This window comes from Etheostoma spectabile, chromosome 9, assembly GCF_008692095.1.
Source record: "Etheostoma spectabile isolate EspeVRDwgs_2016 chromosome 9, UIUC_Espe_1.0, whole genome shotgun sequence".
Classification (NCBI taxonomy): Eukaryota; Metazoa; Chordata; class Actinopteri; order Perciformes; family Percidae; genus Etheostoma; species Etheostoma spectabile.
In genome coordinates, this window is record NC_045741.1 from 11,974,668 (window position 1) to 11,989,180 (window position 14,513).

General features: G+C 40.8%; 1 protein-coding gene and 1 long non-coding RNA gene across 3 annotated transcripts in view; both read right to left on the minus strand.

Moving 5' to 3' along the window:
• tmem125a (transmembrane protein 125a) overlaps window positions 1-8,754 on the minus strand; it is a 13,355-nt gene extending 4,601 nt beyond the window's left edge. The window contains exons 1-2 of one of the 2 annotated variants that reach the window (XM_032525419.1): window positions 8,482-8,754; window positions 2,261-3,220 (exon numbers count right to left, since the gene is read on the minus strand). The gene's annotated coding sequence lies outside the window, so the exon portion shown is untranslated. The remainder of the gene's footprint in view (window positions 1-2,260; window positions 3,221-8,481) is intronic. The other variant, XM_032525420.1, reaches the window with a different exon arrangement.
• Window positions 1-14,513, minus strand: part of LOC116695289 (uncharacterized) — a 23,567-nt gene that overhangs the window by 7,606 nt on the left and 1,448 nt on the right. Inside the window, exon 2 of the long non-coding RNA XR_004333412.1 lies at window positions 4,732-4,744. This is a non-coding gene — a long non-coding RNA (uncharacterized LOC116695289). The remainder of the gene's footprint in view (window positions 1-4,731; window positions 4,745-14,513) is intronic.

Consider the following 14,513-nt stretch of genomic DNA (forward strand, 5'->3'; position numbering starts at 1 on the left):
TGTGTGTGTGTTTTGAGTCACTAATTAATCCCACCTGGTTTGAGCTCAGTGTCCCTGACAGGTTGCACCACAGAAATAGCACAGTAATTGAGGTGTGTGTATGGCTTTTTGTGTGTCTGAGGTTGAGGCGCCAATGGTGTTAAGGTGACAAAAACAATATATGTGATGCTCCAGCACTATCCATCTCTCATTAAAGGTTTGAAAATATCACCTGCCATCATTCAGTAAGTGTATGAAAGATAATTTTTCTGTTTCAGTAGAAAGCTCACATTAAAGGGAGGCAGGGACACAACCGGGTGGTACAGCGAGAAGCGATGGCACGCAACAAAGATCATAACATGAAACTGAACCCTTAACGACACAAGTATATCTTACTCATGTTGTGCTTCTCACACTTGGATCCGCATAGACACGTACACACACAGAACTGCTGGACAGTCTCTGCCTTACCTGTTTTATCACTTATATGACCTCTAGACTTCTAGTCATATAAGCCAGGTCATATTGGCCTCATAAATATCTTTATAAAAGCCCTGACTCACGGCTTTATGCTCCACTGGCCTCCTGTAAAGTGAAAAAAACAGGTACAGAGGAACAAACAATTTACACAACTCCACACAACTTAGTTTCTTCAAGGTACCACAGAATTCTTGTCATCTGGAATTAAAGTCACTAAAGGCCCCTTTAAACTCTGCAATTTTGGATTGACAATCGTGAGAGAAACCTCATGAAATCCAAAACGGTGGTCCCAGATTGCACTGTGAAACGATGTGAGACGATCTATAGATGAAAAAGAAGGGGAAAAAAAGAAATGACTTTCACAAAAACCTCCCAAAAAAAAAAAAAAAACGTTGTGGTTCACAAAGATGAAGATCTTGTGGATGACGCATATAAAGTGTGTTTCTCTATTTACATCGTAGCACTGCAAATCTCTATGCATTCGAAGCACAACCTCAAATGGATATTGTACAATCTGAAACAGATTACAGGCAAGATTTCATAAGACCTATTTTACAAGAAATCTACACGACCGTTATCATACACTATAAAGCCTATAGTCAGGAATTAAACCTGTCAATCCTCTACACCTGTGCACCAAAAACCTCATATAAATTATGTCTAATGGTGCTTCTTCACACCTATGCTGTGAATTCTTACACAACTCCCACAATGCTCTTTGCATAATCATAAAATCCACCAATATACTACTGTATCCGTCTGTAAAATAAATAGGAAGGAAAACTGTTTTATTGAAAATTCACTATATCCTTTCATTTGACCGAATAAGGGAGTTTTGGATTTACAATTCAAACTCCTGCAAAATCATTAGGACAATATGACAGCTTCTAACACATCAAAAGCCAACCGTTGTATTAGCATATTTCACTGTCTGAAGTATCTCACAGAGGTTATAGAGAGCTGCACCAGTGATCATTATAACAATATATTTGAAACAGATACTGTATCTAAAGAGAAAATCCTAAATTGGTTGCTTTTAATTGACAAGAACAATAAATGTACCCTGGACGCTCAGCCCTGCAAGTTGAAACTAAAAAGACTGAAGACACGCTGACAGTTCAAACATTCTCTGTCATGCTAATATAACGAGAGTACTGGTGAAAAATCCCAACGATAAGCGTAAACCTTGGACATCTTTCTCTTTCTGTTTCTGCCCCCTCTAGATTTTCAGCCTGCAAGGTCAACAGAGGAGCTGTGCTTTGGAGTAAAAAACACTATACTGCACTCCAATTACCTGGGAAGCTTTGGGACTCCGGAATTCCCCCCTCTGTTATGTCAGCCCGCTGATTTCATTTCACTGGCCATTAGTGTCTCATTTTATTTTTAATGCATGGTTCTTTTAGGGTTGGTAGTCTGGCATTATATGCAAATTAGAATGCCGGTCAGCAGAGTAGGTTAGAGGACTGCAACAATATCCAGCAAAAGTCAAGTATCCAAAATCTGGATTCTTATAAAAATTGCAGGGAATTAGTTGGGATTTTCAGTAAGGAGAATGGAACTGCAAATGCGTTTGCACAAAGTTAGAGGAGGTGTAATGGACAACGTTACAGCTTAGATAAAGGCATACATGTACACCCAGAGGAAGCTCTGACTGGAGACCCACATGCCTTTACTTTATGCTGTCAGGGAAAAGCTGTGTGGGATGCAAAAGGTAAATAGTAACCTTCTTACTGTAAAAAAACAATCCTTGCCACGTGCCAGTTAAAATGGCAATACTTTTGCCAAAGTGTTACTTACTTACTGTAATTCATTTAGATCACAGTGGGCAGAGGAGAAAGGGAAGTGTGGGGCTCAAAATGAAACTTGAGCAACACTTTAGACTGAGGAGTGGGCGATCAGGCTTTCCTTCATTGTTGTGAAATCAGTCTTCTTGTAGTTTCCTGTTGTTTTTTTTTAAATGATGTTTGCTATTTTTAGAATGTTGTCAATGTTTGCATCTTTTCTCCACAAGAACATGGAACAAATATCTCAGCCATAATTTTTGGTTGGAAAAAGGGTTCTGGGGGTTCTGCTCCTAAATGTCCGGCTGTGTGAGTTTTTTATGCAAGGGCCTAGAGTTGTGCTGAAAGGGAGTCCACTGGAGTTTGGCGAGGTATTGCCGTGGTGACATAGCAATACACTGCTATCTTCTTCCTGTCACCTCCCCAGTGCACACTCACACCCCCTCTCCTCTAGTCAGGCGTTGATTCTCTTGGCGTCCCCACGGGCGAGGAGAGGGGTCAGGGTTGGCTCCATCTGTCTATGTGATGGGCATTGGTGCCAAGCGCCACGGGGGCTGGAGGGAGAGGAAAGAAGGCTTGTATGGAGTAGGAGGGTAACGGATGTTCCTGAGCTGTCATCTGGGACTCCGAATGGGGCAAAGGTGAGGCTGAAGCCGAGGCTGGAGAGAGGCAAGGGGCTGGGGGAGTGGGATAGGGATAGGGATAAGGGGGTTAGAGGAGAGGGGGCTGAGGATGGAGGCTCGGGGCTAGGGATAGTGCTGAGACTACACTGCTATTCTTGGGGTAGCAAATGTTGCTGGCGAAGGGAAATTATGCTGAATTGGTCTTTATGCAAACACACTGGAGCTTTCTTTCTTCTCTACAGTCACAATGGACTTCAGAGGCACCCAGGGAGCCTCACTCAGTCCGGAAACAGCGAGGAGACAATGGCTGAGTCAGTGTCACTGTCCTTGCTCTCGTCAGCGATCGCAAGGGAAAACCTAAGACAGAAAGAGAGAAAGAAAAACTTTTGCATCAGCTTAGCGGGGCGTATTTAGTCCTCCCTTGTTCTGCTAATGATTTAGCGCTTACACACCTCCAACAGCCACTGCATTGCTTTGTTCAAATGTCAGATGCTTCATCTTGGGAAACCGATGCATGATTTCTGTCTTTTATTGCATTGTCTGAATTACAAGCCCAATCAAAATTAGAGACACTTAAAACCAGTGGCATGGCACTAGAAATGGCAATATTGGTTGGTTGGTTGGTCGGTCGCTTGGTCCCCCACTTTGGTCTTGACTGAAATCCTTCTACAACTTTTGAATGGATTAACTGACATTTTGTAGAGAAATTCATGGACCCCAGAGGATATTTTCTAGTGATCTCTAGTGATCTCCTGACTTTTCACCTAGTACCACCTGCAGGTCAAAGTGTTTGCTAATCCAGTAAAAAAAAACACAATATTTGTTGATGGATTGCTGCACAATTTTGTGCATAAATGGTCCACAGAAGATGTAATATGAGACAACTCCCAAGAAATATGATAACAACCGTCATGTTCCTCTCAGAATGTATTAAAATCACTGTGGTGATCCACTGACTTATAAGTCAGAGGATGACTCACTCGTTATACCACCATCTGCATTGTCATTGTGAGCAAGTTTGCTTGCTGCACAATTTGCTGTAGACTTAATCTTAACGGTCATTGACATTTTTTTGGAGACTTTAAACAGACCTCTCCCATTTCAATCCTCCCTCTCACTTTCTGGCTCCTCTCAGATGGTTTAATTCCATTCATTCTGAGAGAGATTTTTCATCTCATGGCACAGCATCACCCCGACCGGCACGACCAGCCAAAACCTGCCCTCCTGACATCTTATCCATACACAAACACACAAATACACACTCATTTCCATCTGTTTTCTCTCAGATCCTTTCTCATCTTCCTAGCCTTCCACACCATTCTTACTTTGTTCTACCTCTCTCCTCCTCTGCCTCCCCACCAATGCTCCTTCATCTGGCTAAAGACTCTGACACACCAACCTGACAGCCAACTGTCGGCAGAAAAGGCATCGGACGAACGTGTCACGTGGGTCTGGCTTCTCCGGAATTTCAAAACCGACCATAATGGCGGCTTGTTTGGAATACAATCTCGTATTTTACAAAAATAGTTCATGAAAATGTGTTTCTGAAAACATTTTAAGCGAGAAGTAGGCCATGCAGTTGCTGAATCTGTCTTAATTTCCGATCTACAAAGGTCAGTTAAAAAGATTTTTGTCAGATTTGAGAGGCGTGAGTCCCCCTTGTCCCGCTCGTCATTTCCAGGTTAGCACTCCACCAATCAGATTGGTCATTGAGACTGCCCGCCTTCCAATTCAATGTGTCATATCGGAGGAAATTAAAGCTGATGGCTCCTCCTTCTGACGACGGCACACACCAAACAGACTCGAGTCACCGACCTCATCAGACTGTCTGATAGCCGATAATCGGGTTGGTGTGTCAGCGCCTTAACCTCTCTCTCTCTCCTGTCTGTTGTCTGCTCTGATGTTTTGCTGTCGCAGAGAGATATGCTAAATAGTGTCGGGGGGATTCGTCCTTTGCCACAGAGCCCCCTCTGGCTCCAGGTAATGCTGCCTGACATTATATTCCCACTTAAAATAGTGTAAAGTAAATACCCACCATCATTCCCAACCATAGAAATCCTCCCATTCATCAACCTATAACATTACTCTATATTGTTAACCCCCAACACAAACATGCATTGACAATATGCCCAGAGAATCAAAACATGATTAATAAAAGTGCAAGAAATCATTTTCAATCTGTTATCTCAAATGGCAAATGGCATTTCCCCTTTTTTAAATGGAGCTTCCTCCTCTCAGGGGTGGTGCACACTGCTGTTGACAAAAATGTAGCCCAGCCCACTTTAGTTCAGGTTAGCACAGGCTGCGGGCCCCATTCAGCCCCATCACCATCAGTCAAATGAGGTCTTAAAAGCTGGGGCCAACTCTAAATGGGTTGAATATTTCTCCTTCTGTCAAATAGTCTAACTAGAGCAAAGAAATCTTTTTTTTTTTTTTTTTAGAAGTCGAAGGAAATTATAACTGAATGACATGCATAATGACCAAGCTGTGTCGTCCTCTGCATTGGAGGAGTGACTATTGATTGTCCGTTGTGCACAGCTGCAATATTAAAACGCTAATCAAATCACCAATTAACATGCTGGTCCCCTTCTGCTTCACTCCTACTGACAATGGGAAGGAAGCTACCTTCAGTCTTTTCTCTTCAGTCAGTTTTTTTTAACCCTCCTCCCATCCTCTTGTGGGTTCAGAGGTGATAAGATTCAGCATATTCTAATTTGATTTCTGCTCTAGTGATAATGATTGTAATGAATGAGATGGCTGGCTCCATGTCTGGCTGTCTATCTTATTTGTTGATTACCGGAAATGACGTCTCTTTACTGCAGCAGCAACTTTATAATTTAGGTTGAGAAACTGGTGGTTTGATATCATTAGCCGCATGGATTGATATGACATTGTGTACAGATATTAATGTTCCCAAGAGATTGACACCTACTGACTATACTGATCCTGTTTTTTCTCTGGTGAAACATGAGGTTTTTGTGGTTTTACTTTATATATCTGAATTCTAAATTGCATTCCCATGAAATTGTGTAAGTACATTCATTTTACTCACAGTATGATTTGTAATACTTTTGGTGACCTTTTGGGAAAGAAACATATTTACCTTTTCACCAAGAGTTGGATGAAAAGATTGATACCACTCTTATGTCCGTATGCTAATGCTAGAAGCTAAAGCCAGCGGCCGATTATCTTAGCTTAACTTGACTCGGTCCAGGTAACAAAATCTGCCCATCAGCACCTCTAAAGCTAACTAATTAACACTTTAAATTTAATTTGTTTAATCAGTACAAAGACCAAGACGTAAGAACAATTCCCTATTTGCGGTGGTCTAGAACTTCCTGGTTGCCTAGCAACTAGTCCTGGCTAAGAAATAGTGGTGACGAATACCAGAAAAACTGACGAATTTCACATCAACCTCATCTGTACTTTTTCTTTAGTGCTAATTAGCCAGTATTAGCATGCTCACAAGCTAAACTAAGATAGTGAACATGGTCAACACTTTACCCACTGAACATCAGGATTGCTTTTTCAAAGCATGTTAGCATTGGTATGCTAACATACAGGACAGCCTCACAAAGCTTGTCAAGAAGGATTTTGCATAGAGCAGCTTCAAGATATGATTAGCACTTTGAGAGAGAATGACTTTTCTCAACTAAAAAATGTCTATGTAATCCTTCACCAACTCTCACTGTATTGAATGGGTTGGACTGATGAGGCTTGTTATATATATATATATATATATATATACACACACTAGTAACTGGTAAAAGGTTTGGGGTCACTCACAAATTCCCATTGCACTCCATTGTAGACAGAATACCACTGAGATCAGTTGCATTGTTTTTTAACCAGGCAGCAGTTTCAGATTACATTATGTGCTTACATAATTGCAAAAGAGTCGCCGATGTTTTTCTAGTTAGTTTTTTAAAATGATATCAGATAATAAACAGAATGTGCCTTTGGAACATTGGTGAATGGTTGCTGATAAGGGGTAATGTAGATATTGCATTAAAGATCAGCCCCCCACTCAGATCAGCTGGTTTCTGTCATAATGGAGAGGAATAAAAATTTGTATGTGAACCCAAACTTTTGACCGGTAGTGTATATATTAAATATATATATATATTATATATATATTATATAATATATATATATTATACATATTATTTGCTCAGGACAGAGGTGACAGTTGGTACAGCTCTTATCGACAACACACTACATGCCTGACTCTGTATCTGCTGACGGGAAACTAAACACCTCTCGGGGATATTTAAGATTCTGTCCTACTCTCTACTCCACTCTTTGTCTGGCATCCATGTCACAACACACACACACACACACACACACACACACACACACACACACACACACACACACACACCCACCTAACCTATAGAGCTCTCATATAACTCCTCCACTTTGCCTGGTCATCGACAGACACATCCGCCAACTCACTTTGTTTTCATCCTCGTGTTCTTTCATCCAGCGCTCTCTGTTGACTCCAGGCTGTTTCCTAATGAGGTCTATCACATGTTGTTTTCAGCCTGACTTGTTTTTAAGTCTTAGATCTTTAAAGGGTATTTGGTGTAGTGAGGGAGTGGCAGCATGTAACCTACTTAAGATGGCATTTCATGAGTCATCTTCAGTCGTTAGATTAGTAACAACAGATCTATACGAGCAAAGTGGCACAGGGGGTCATGCATGGACAGAGTATTGACCCGTTCCAATGGCAATAACTCGAATACAGCATCGACAAAATTTCCTCTCACTGTGATTTATGATTTTTCCACAGTTCAACACAGCTGACCTTATGACAGTTACCATATGAATTGACTGCACTATCATGTGCACTTGATAACCGTGGGCCAACCTGCTGGTGCAAAGGTTAGGTGAGATACATTGTCAACATGTTTTACTTCCTTGATTTTTAATGGCAATTATTTTGCAAATTCATTCATTAGGGTAAGTCCAGAACACACATAGGCTACATTACATTGCTTCTACTGGGGAAAAGGTTTCAACATAACCAAGATTGTTTTTCCCACATGACTCTTTTAAAAATTAATTAATTAAATGAATCTATTACACAATATGGCTTTTGTGTTTGACATTTTCATGTCAAAACTTTTCATGACTTTGCATATGTACGAAGTGGGATGGGGTAAGTAAGGTAAAATAAAATAAAATAAATTTAAAAAAATCACAAGAAAACAAATTATCCAACATAAAAATAATTACACAAAGAAGATATATGCCTATTAAAACATTTAATAAATTAATAAAAAATGATCGTTGTAACCTTTGGAACTTGATTACAAAAGATAAAAGAACGGAATGGAAACACATCCTATACGGGGGCTGTAATTAACACAGGAAGGGTTTTGACAACAGTAAATTAAAAATGTCATGTCACAGTAACGTAATTAATAGACTATGAACTCACAAGGTTATTGATTGGCAAATATATTGTTTAAATTGGGAACTAAGGTAAGCGTGGAGAATGTATCACATCTACACAATAATAGATTTAAAATGAACAACAACAATAGGCTAAAAGGTGTTTGATTAGAAAAAGTTGTAACGGGGCAGTTCCTGCCTTTATCAGAAGCCAGTCTTACCTGTGCGCTCAGCTGCTCACACTCGGTCTCTTTTTGTCCGAATCGTGCCTGTCTAGTTCGTTTTTTAATCCAAGTCTTCCAGCTGTGTCCTACACGGTTGCAAAGTCTCAGTACCACCAATCATCGCACGCCTTCATGCCTTATCCCTTTTCGGATCAAAGTGTCCAGAGTATTGCGATGGGAGCTAAAGGTGCTCCGCTTCCTGCCTCCGCTTCTCTGAACCCTGTCGGTCTCTCCGCCTCTCCACCGGACGGACTTTCCCCGATTAATGCAGGTGTGGCCGCGCACGGCAGCAGGGGACGCCGATGGGAGGGGACAGAGCGTCGGTGGATCGTCGACCTCCGCACCGCCGTGGGTCTCCGCGGGGAACCGCAGCACATGACACGGGGTGTGACAGCTCCAAAAGGCTAAATAAAAGCCACACTGTGGTTGTGATCAGCCGATGAGCTTTATGGTTGTTTTTTTATAGAGCAGAAGTGGTTTAACGCATCCAGTCTCGAAGAAGGAAAAAAAAAGAAATTTGTCCCTGTGCAAAGCTCATCAATGAGTAGTTCAGTCCGTGGGGACTTGGCAGTCCCCATACACTCTCAGACATAGGGGTACAGCAGGAATCCATCTCTGTCTCCCAATGTGCTCTCCACTTATGTGCCCCCTAGGGATAATTGTTGGACCTCAAGGTGTACCTTTAGTAGGTCAAAATGGACCAAGTAAGAAGTGTGGACTGGTAACTGGAGAGGTGCCAGTTCACCTCCTGGACACTGCCAATGCGCCCTTGAGCAAGGCACTGAACTCCAACTACTGTCCAGTGCAGTACAAGGCAGCCCCCTCTCCATTTTTCTATAGGTCAATGGCATGTGTACACACAGGCTAGCTGTAACAACAGTGTAAAAAAAATGTCCCCTCGCAGGAACCAACACAATCAACATAGCAGGATGTTCAGGGCAGCCACCATTTTCATGTGTACCGTTGACACTGCATAGAGCAGTGACCAAAGTATACGGGCTAACTTCCCCATGAACCTCTGTTTAAATCAAAATGCAGAAAGATGCGGATTCACTGCATTGCAAGCAAACAAATCACTATTTCCTTAAGCCCTAAGTGATGCAATAAAAAAAAAGGATTGTCTGACCAACTTTCCCGTTCCAAAACGCATATTGTTCACGATCATATGAGACAAAGAAAGGAAGCAAATCTTTACAACTGAGAAGCTGGAATGAGGAAATTGTATCGTAATAGTAGTAACTGTCAGTAGTTTCTGATGATTTCTTCATTGATCCTGATTTTTGGTTGAACCCATCCTTTTGGCTCTACAGACATGGATAGATATAGTGTTGCCATGTGTCTCTTCATCAGTTGATTCTTAAGAATCTGGATCATATTCAGAATTGTCCTCCTTTTAGCAGGTTTCCTCCTCCACCACTTCTTTCGATTTGTGCGATATTTTCATCCTCACCATGGGCCACGATCCAAAATTAGATCAAGTGCTTCATTCACAGTTAGTCACTTTCACATTTTGGTGCTACCACAGGAAAGTGTGTGCAGGCATAGAAGTCTTATTTATAGACCACAGCTCACAAGAAGTGATCATTGTAGTTTTGTTGTGATGGATGCAATATTTTGACTATGTGAGAGTGTGAACGTCAGGATGCAAGAACTCCATATGATTTTATTTCTACATTATAGATATATGAACACCAATTTGTCTAGTAGACACATACAATTTTCAACTTTTCAGAAAAGAAGTGCCTTGACAGTTATGTGTTTCTTCTAATAAATAGCCTCCCTGTGGAGTAACACATCGATCATCATCATCATCATCATGGCTGTTTGGCTGTTCCAAGAGTACCTCACATCTTTTTACCTCCTCTGTAGTTTAGAGACACACTATAACTGGGCTAATGTCAAAAATTAGATTGTATGCCTCTAGTGTTTTAAACTGTAGAGTAATTTCAAATATGTTTTATTCCAAAAATGAAAAGAAGGAACAAAGCTCTAACATTGCCAGTAGGATGAAGTAATCATCATGCTCATGTGAATACAATATTTTAGTTTAGCTTCCTACCGTCCTCAACTTGTCCCCTCTACTTTTATTTATACGTTTTCTGTCTTTGATACACTGTAGCATTCGGAAGAACAGCCATTTAGGCGTGGGCTGGATTGTGATTTGTAAAAAAAAAAAAAGCTCATCCTACACAGTGTGTCAAATGATGTAATTCATTTGTGATAACAAACAGCTCCATCTGGTGCTCTATACTCCAACATAACTGCTTGTTTAATGGTAGAATAACATTTTAAACCCCTAGGCAAATTGGAATTGGGGGAGCTGCTAACTAACATCCCAACATTCCCTCCTACTGCAAGTGGTAATTGGCCGAGTGTGTGTGGAGGTGAGAAAGTAAGTAGGGTTTGAACTTTTGCCTTCCAGTGTGGCCGTAAAGAACAGCAATGCACACTTCTGATGCCTGCTGATGTAGTTGTACCAAATACTTCTCAGTATATTGTGGCCTCGGGTCTCTCAGTCTGTCTCAGATGACAGTTCGCTGTCCCCTGGTACTGCATGTGCTGACTGAATGTCTGATTTTGAGGAAGCTCTGAAGAGCAGCTCCCTGCTCTGATGTAGCAGCACATCATGAGTTAGTGTTAACATGTGAAGTGTCAGGCAAGCTAAGGTAAACCTTAAGTATTTTTTTAAAGGTGCCCTGCCACTCAAAATCGTTTTTACTCACATTTTTTTAAATGTGTGAGGTCCATACGTGTTTGTGTTATGTTGTGAATGTGAAAATGAACTGCTACCTCCTCTGTCAGCTCTAGCCACTGAAAAGAAATAAGAGGAGAAATCAGACCAATTAAAAAAACTGGTTGGTCTGATGTCATGTCACCTGAGCTCATTACTATTCACAAGCTCGCCCAGTTGTGCTGGGTAAAGGATACTGATAGCCAGGCTCTCATTGGTTAGCTGTAAGCCAATCAGAGTCAAGCAGCTTAGCTTGTTGAATATTAAAGAGAACTGGCACAAATTAAGCCATGTCTTCCTGCAGGCTTTCTATACCACACTAGAATGGCTTGAAACAAGGTAACCACGGTATTTTTTCTGACGATAACAAAAATGGCCTATCAAGGCAAACAGCTTTGCAACATTGGAAGGAACATGCAGTAATCAATATAGTGTGAAAAACTTATGATGAATGTGTGTCTCGTCTAACCAGTGACACATTGGTTACATTAGCAGCTGACCTATTTGTTTATTTGAGTGATTTTTAAGAGAATTACATTTTCTTCCTAGTTAAACTATGTGCCCCCTCCCCTACAGAAATAAGTAAAGTAGTGGAAGTGTCTGCTATTAAACGGCCCCAAAGAGAGAAGCTGAAACGTCAGGGGGAAGCAAAATGTTACTGATGTATTCTCACAGCATTATATTTCATACAAAGTGAAATTAATTTTTGAAAAGGTCACCATTTCTCAAAAAATGGTTCTCACAATGCAACGTATCACTGGTTAGATGAGACACACATTCATCATAAGTTTTTCACATTATATTGATGACTGCATGTTCATTCCAATGTTGCAAAGCTGTTTGCCTTTTGGTAGTCTGTATCACCGACGTTTCATCTACGGGATTGCTCCGGTGCCGCCGGAGGTTCCACCGGATGTCGCTCACCCTCTGCTTTCTTTGTGTCGGCATTCCAGACTCTGGTCAATTCAGGAAACATCCTCCATGCTAGAACCGACAATCAACTAATATTTTAAAGTAAAATTCTTATGACACACTTGGCAGCCATTTTATTCCAGAGCTTGCCTCCCTATACGCGAACATGTTCTTCCAAAACAAGGTCTTTCCCAAGGCAATTTTACAGAGGCACCGTACCTGCGTCCAGTGCATAGCGCGTGTTTTTCTCCTATCCAGGGATGTTGTGTGGACTAGGAGATAGGTCTGGCAATGCAAGACTAGCCTTTTGGTGACTTACCAAGCTTTGATTTGCTTCAGTATGAAGCCAGTTTGTGTGTCCCTGTTGATTTAGTTGCAGAAAACCTGCCTTGACCCTCAAAGACCTTTATTCAAATGTTGTCAGCATTTTTCGAGTAGAACCTTGATAATAATCTCCCCTCTTAGAGACTGGTGGGGTGCGCTGGTAGCTCACTGGGTAGGATGCGTACCATTGAGGCGGAACCCTGCTGCAGAAGCCTGCGTTTTAGTTCGGCACAGGGCCCTTTACTGCATGTCTTCTCCTCTCGCTCCCCTGCCTCTTCTGTCCTTTTCTCTCACTATCATGTAAAGCAGAAATGGCGAAAAAAATAAAAAAAAATCTTTTAAAAAAGACGTAGAGACCATGTACAGCCATGAAACATCTAATATTAGAATTTTTTTTTAAACGGGGCAAGAAATGTTTGTTTTTTTGATAACCTATTTATATGTATATTAAGAAAAGCTTTTCACTGCCACCTTCACAGTGACAAGAGGTTGGCATTCTGTGAGACTCAACTTGTTTTTCATCATGTTCCTCTTCAGAGCCACCGTGTTTCTCTCCAGGTGCTCCCTGTGGCAGAAAAACTCCATCTGTGTTTATTATGCCTCTTGCTCCACCTAAGAAAAGAGGGGAGTTTTCTCCTGAACAGATGTGCTGCAATCTGTCAATAGCGGCGACACTGTGGTAAAAAAACATCCATTTTCTTCCTGAAATACAAGGAAAAAAATGTATTCTCATTCCAAAAAGTAGTCACGTATCGGATGGTAATCTTGAACTTTAAGACAGTTGAAGGAATGTCCTGCGAGGGATGGTAATTTTGTTTATCTTAACTTTGTTTAGGTGATAAGATGGAAGAGGAGAGGAGAAATGGGGAGATGACCTAGGACATTGGCGCTAATATTTGGAAGCGGTTAGTGATGCACACACAAATAAATACTGTCACTTCAATAACTCTTAATTTCATACACGTTAACGCACAGGTGCCCAGATTCACACGGACACACCTGCAGACACTTTGTAATTGCACACACACACACACACACACACACACACACACACACACACACACACACACACACACTACTTCTTTACCTGCAATTCCTGTTTGTAAATGATGCAAATGGAATGTGTAGATGTAATATTTTATTCTTGACAGCCTTTTATTGCTTTATTTATTGACTTCACTCTTAAAAAACTTTAATTGACCTATAAACCATATATCTATTACAGTTTTTCCAATGCTAACACACTAAAATGACATACATAGCACAATTATTTAAACTGACGCACAGAGAGCAAAACCTCTTCACCACTTTGAGTCTTCAAAAGTCTAAACACATATTTTCTGCTTTACACACATTTTTCAATCAAAATGGCACTTTTTAAATGCATTGAACACAGCTCTGTGCACAACATACAACAATGGAAAACCCAGCTGTGTGGCAAGATGCTCCCTAATTATTTTTCTTGCCTCTTTGTGTTCTATGTATTTTTTCTGCACATTCTTTCAAGAATTTTCTTTTCAGTTTACTATTTTTTAGCATGGTTTTTTTCAGTCTTATGTGAATATATCTGCTGTACATATGTTGCACTGACTTGTTTAGTCAAAAATACCAAAGGTAAATGTTACAACAGCATATGTGTATATCTGAAAATATTTCTGTGCATGTGAACAATCTGAGTTGAACCATTTTAGTATTATGTCAAAGCATACCAAAGAGTAGAGTGTTTCTCATCATGCCCAACAGTGTGTAGTTGGTTAGACAAAAATCTAGTAATATGAAGGAAGTGTGTGCCATTTGGTGCAAAAGTTTGATTTTGATAATAAAATATGTGGTTTTGGTTGCAGTGCTTCATTTTGCAGGACACATGAGTTAATTTGGGTGTGTGGTTTTGGTAATTGTGTGAAGTATTTTGATAAAACCAGCCTAATTTGCAAAATTGTGTTTTAGCAATTGGAAAAAAACTATAAACTCCACAACGGGGGCGGCTGTGGCTCAGTGGTAGAGCGGAAGGTTGGTGGTTCAATCCCTGGCCCTGCAGTCCCACGTCAAAGTGTCCTTGGGC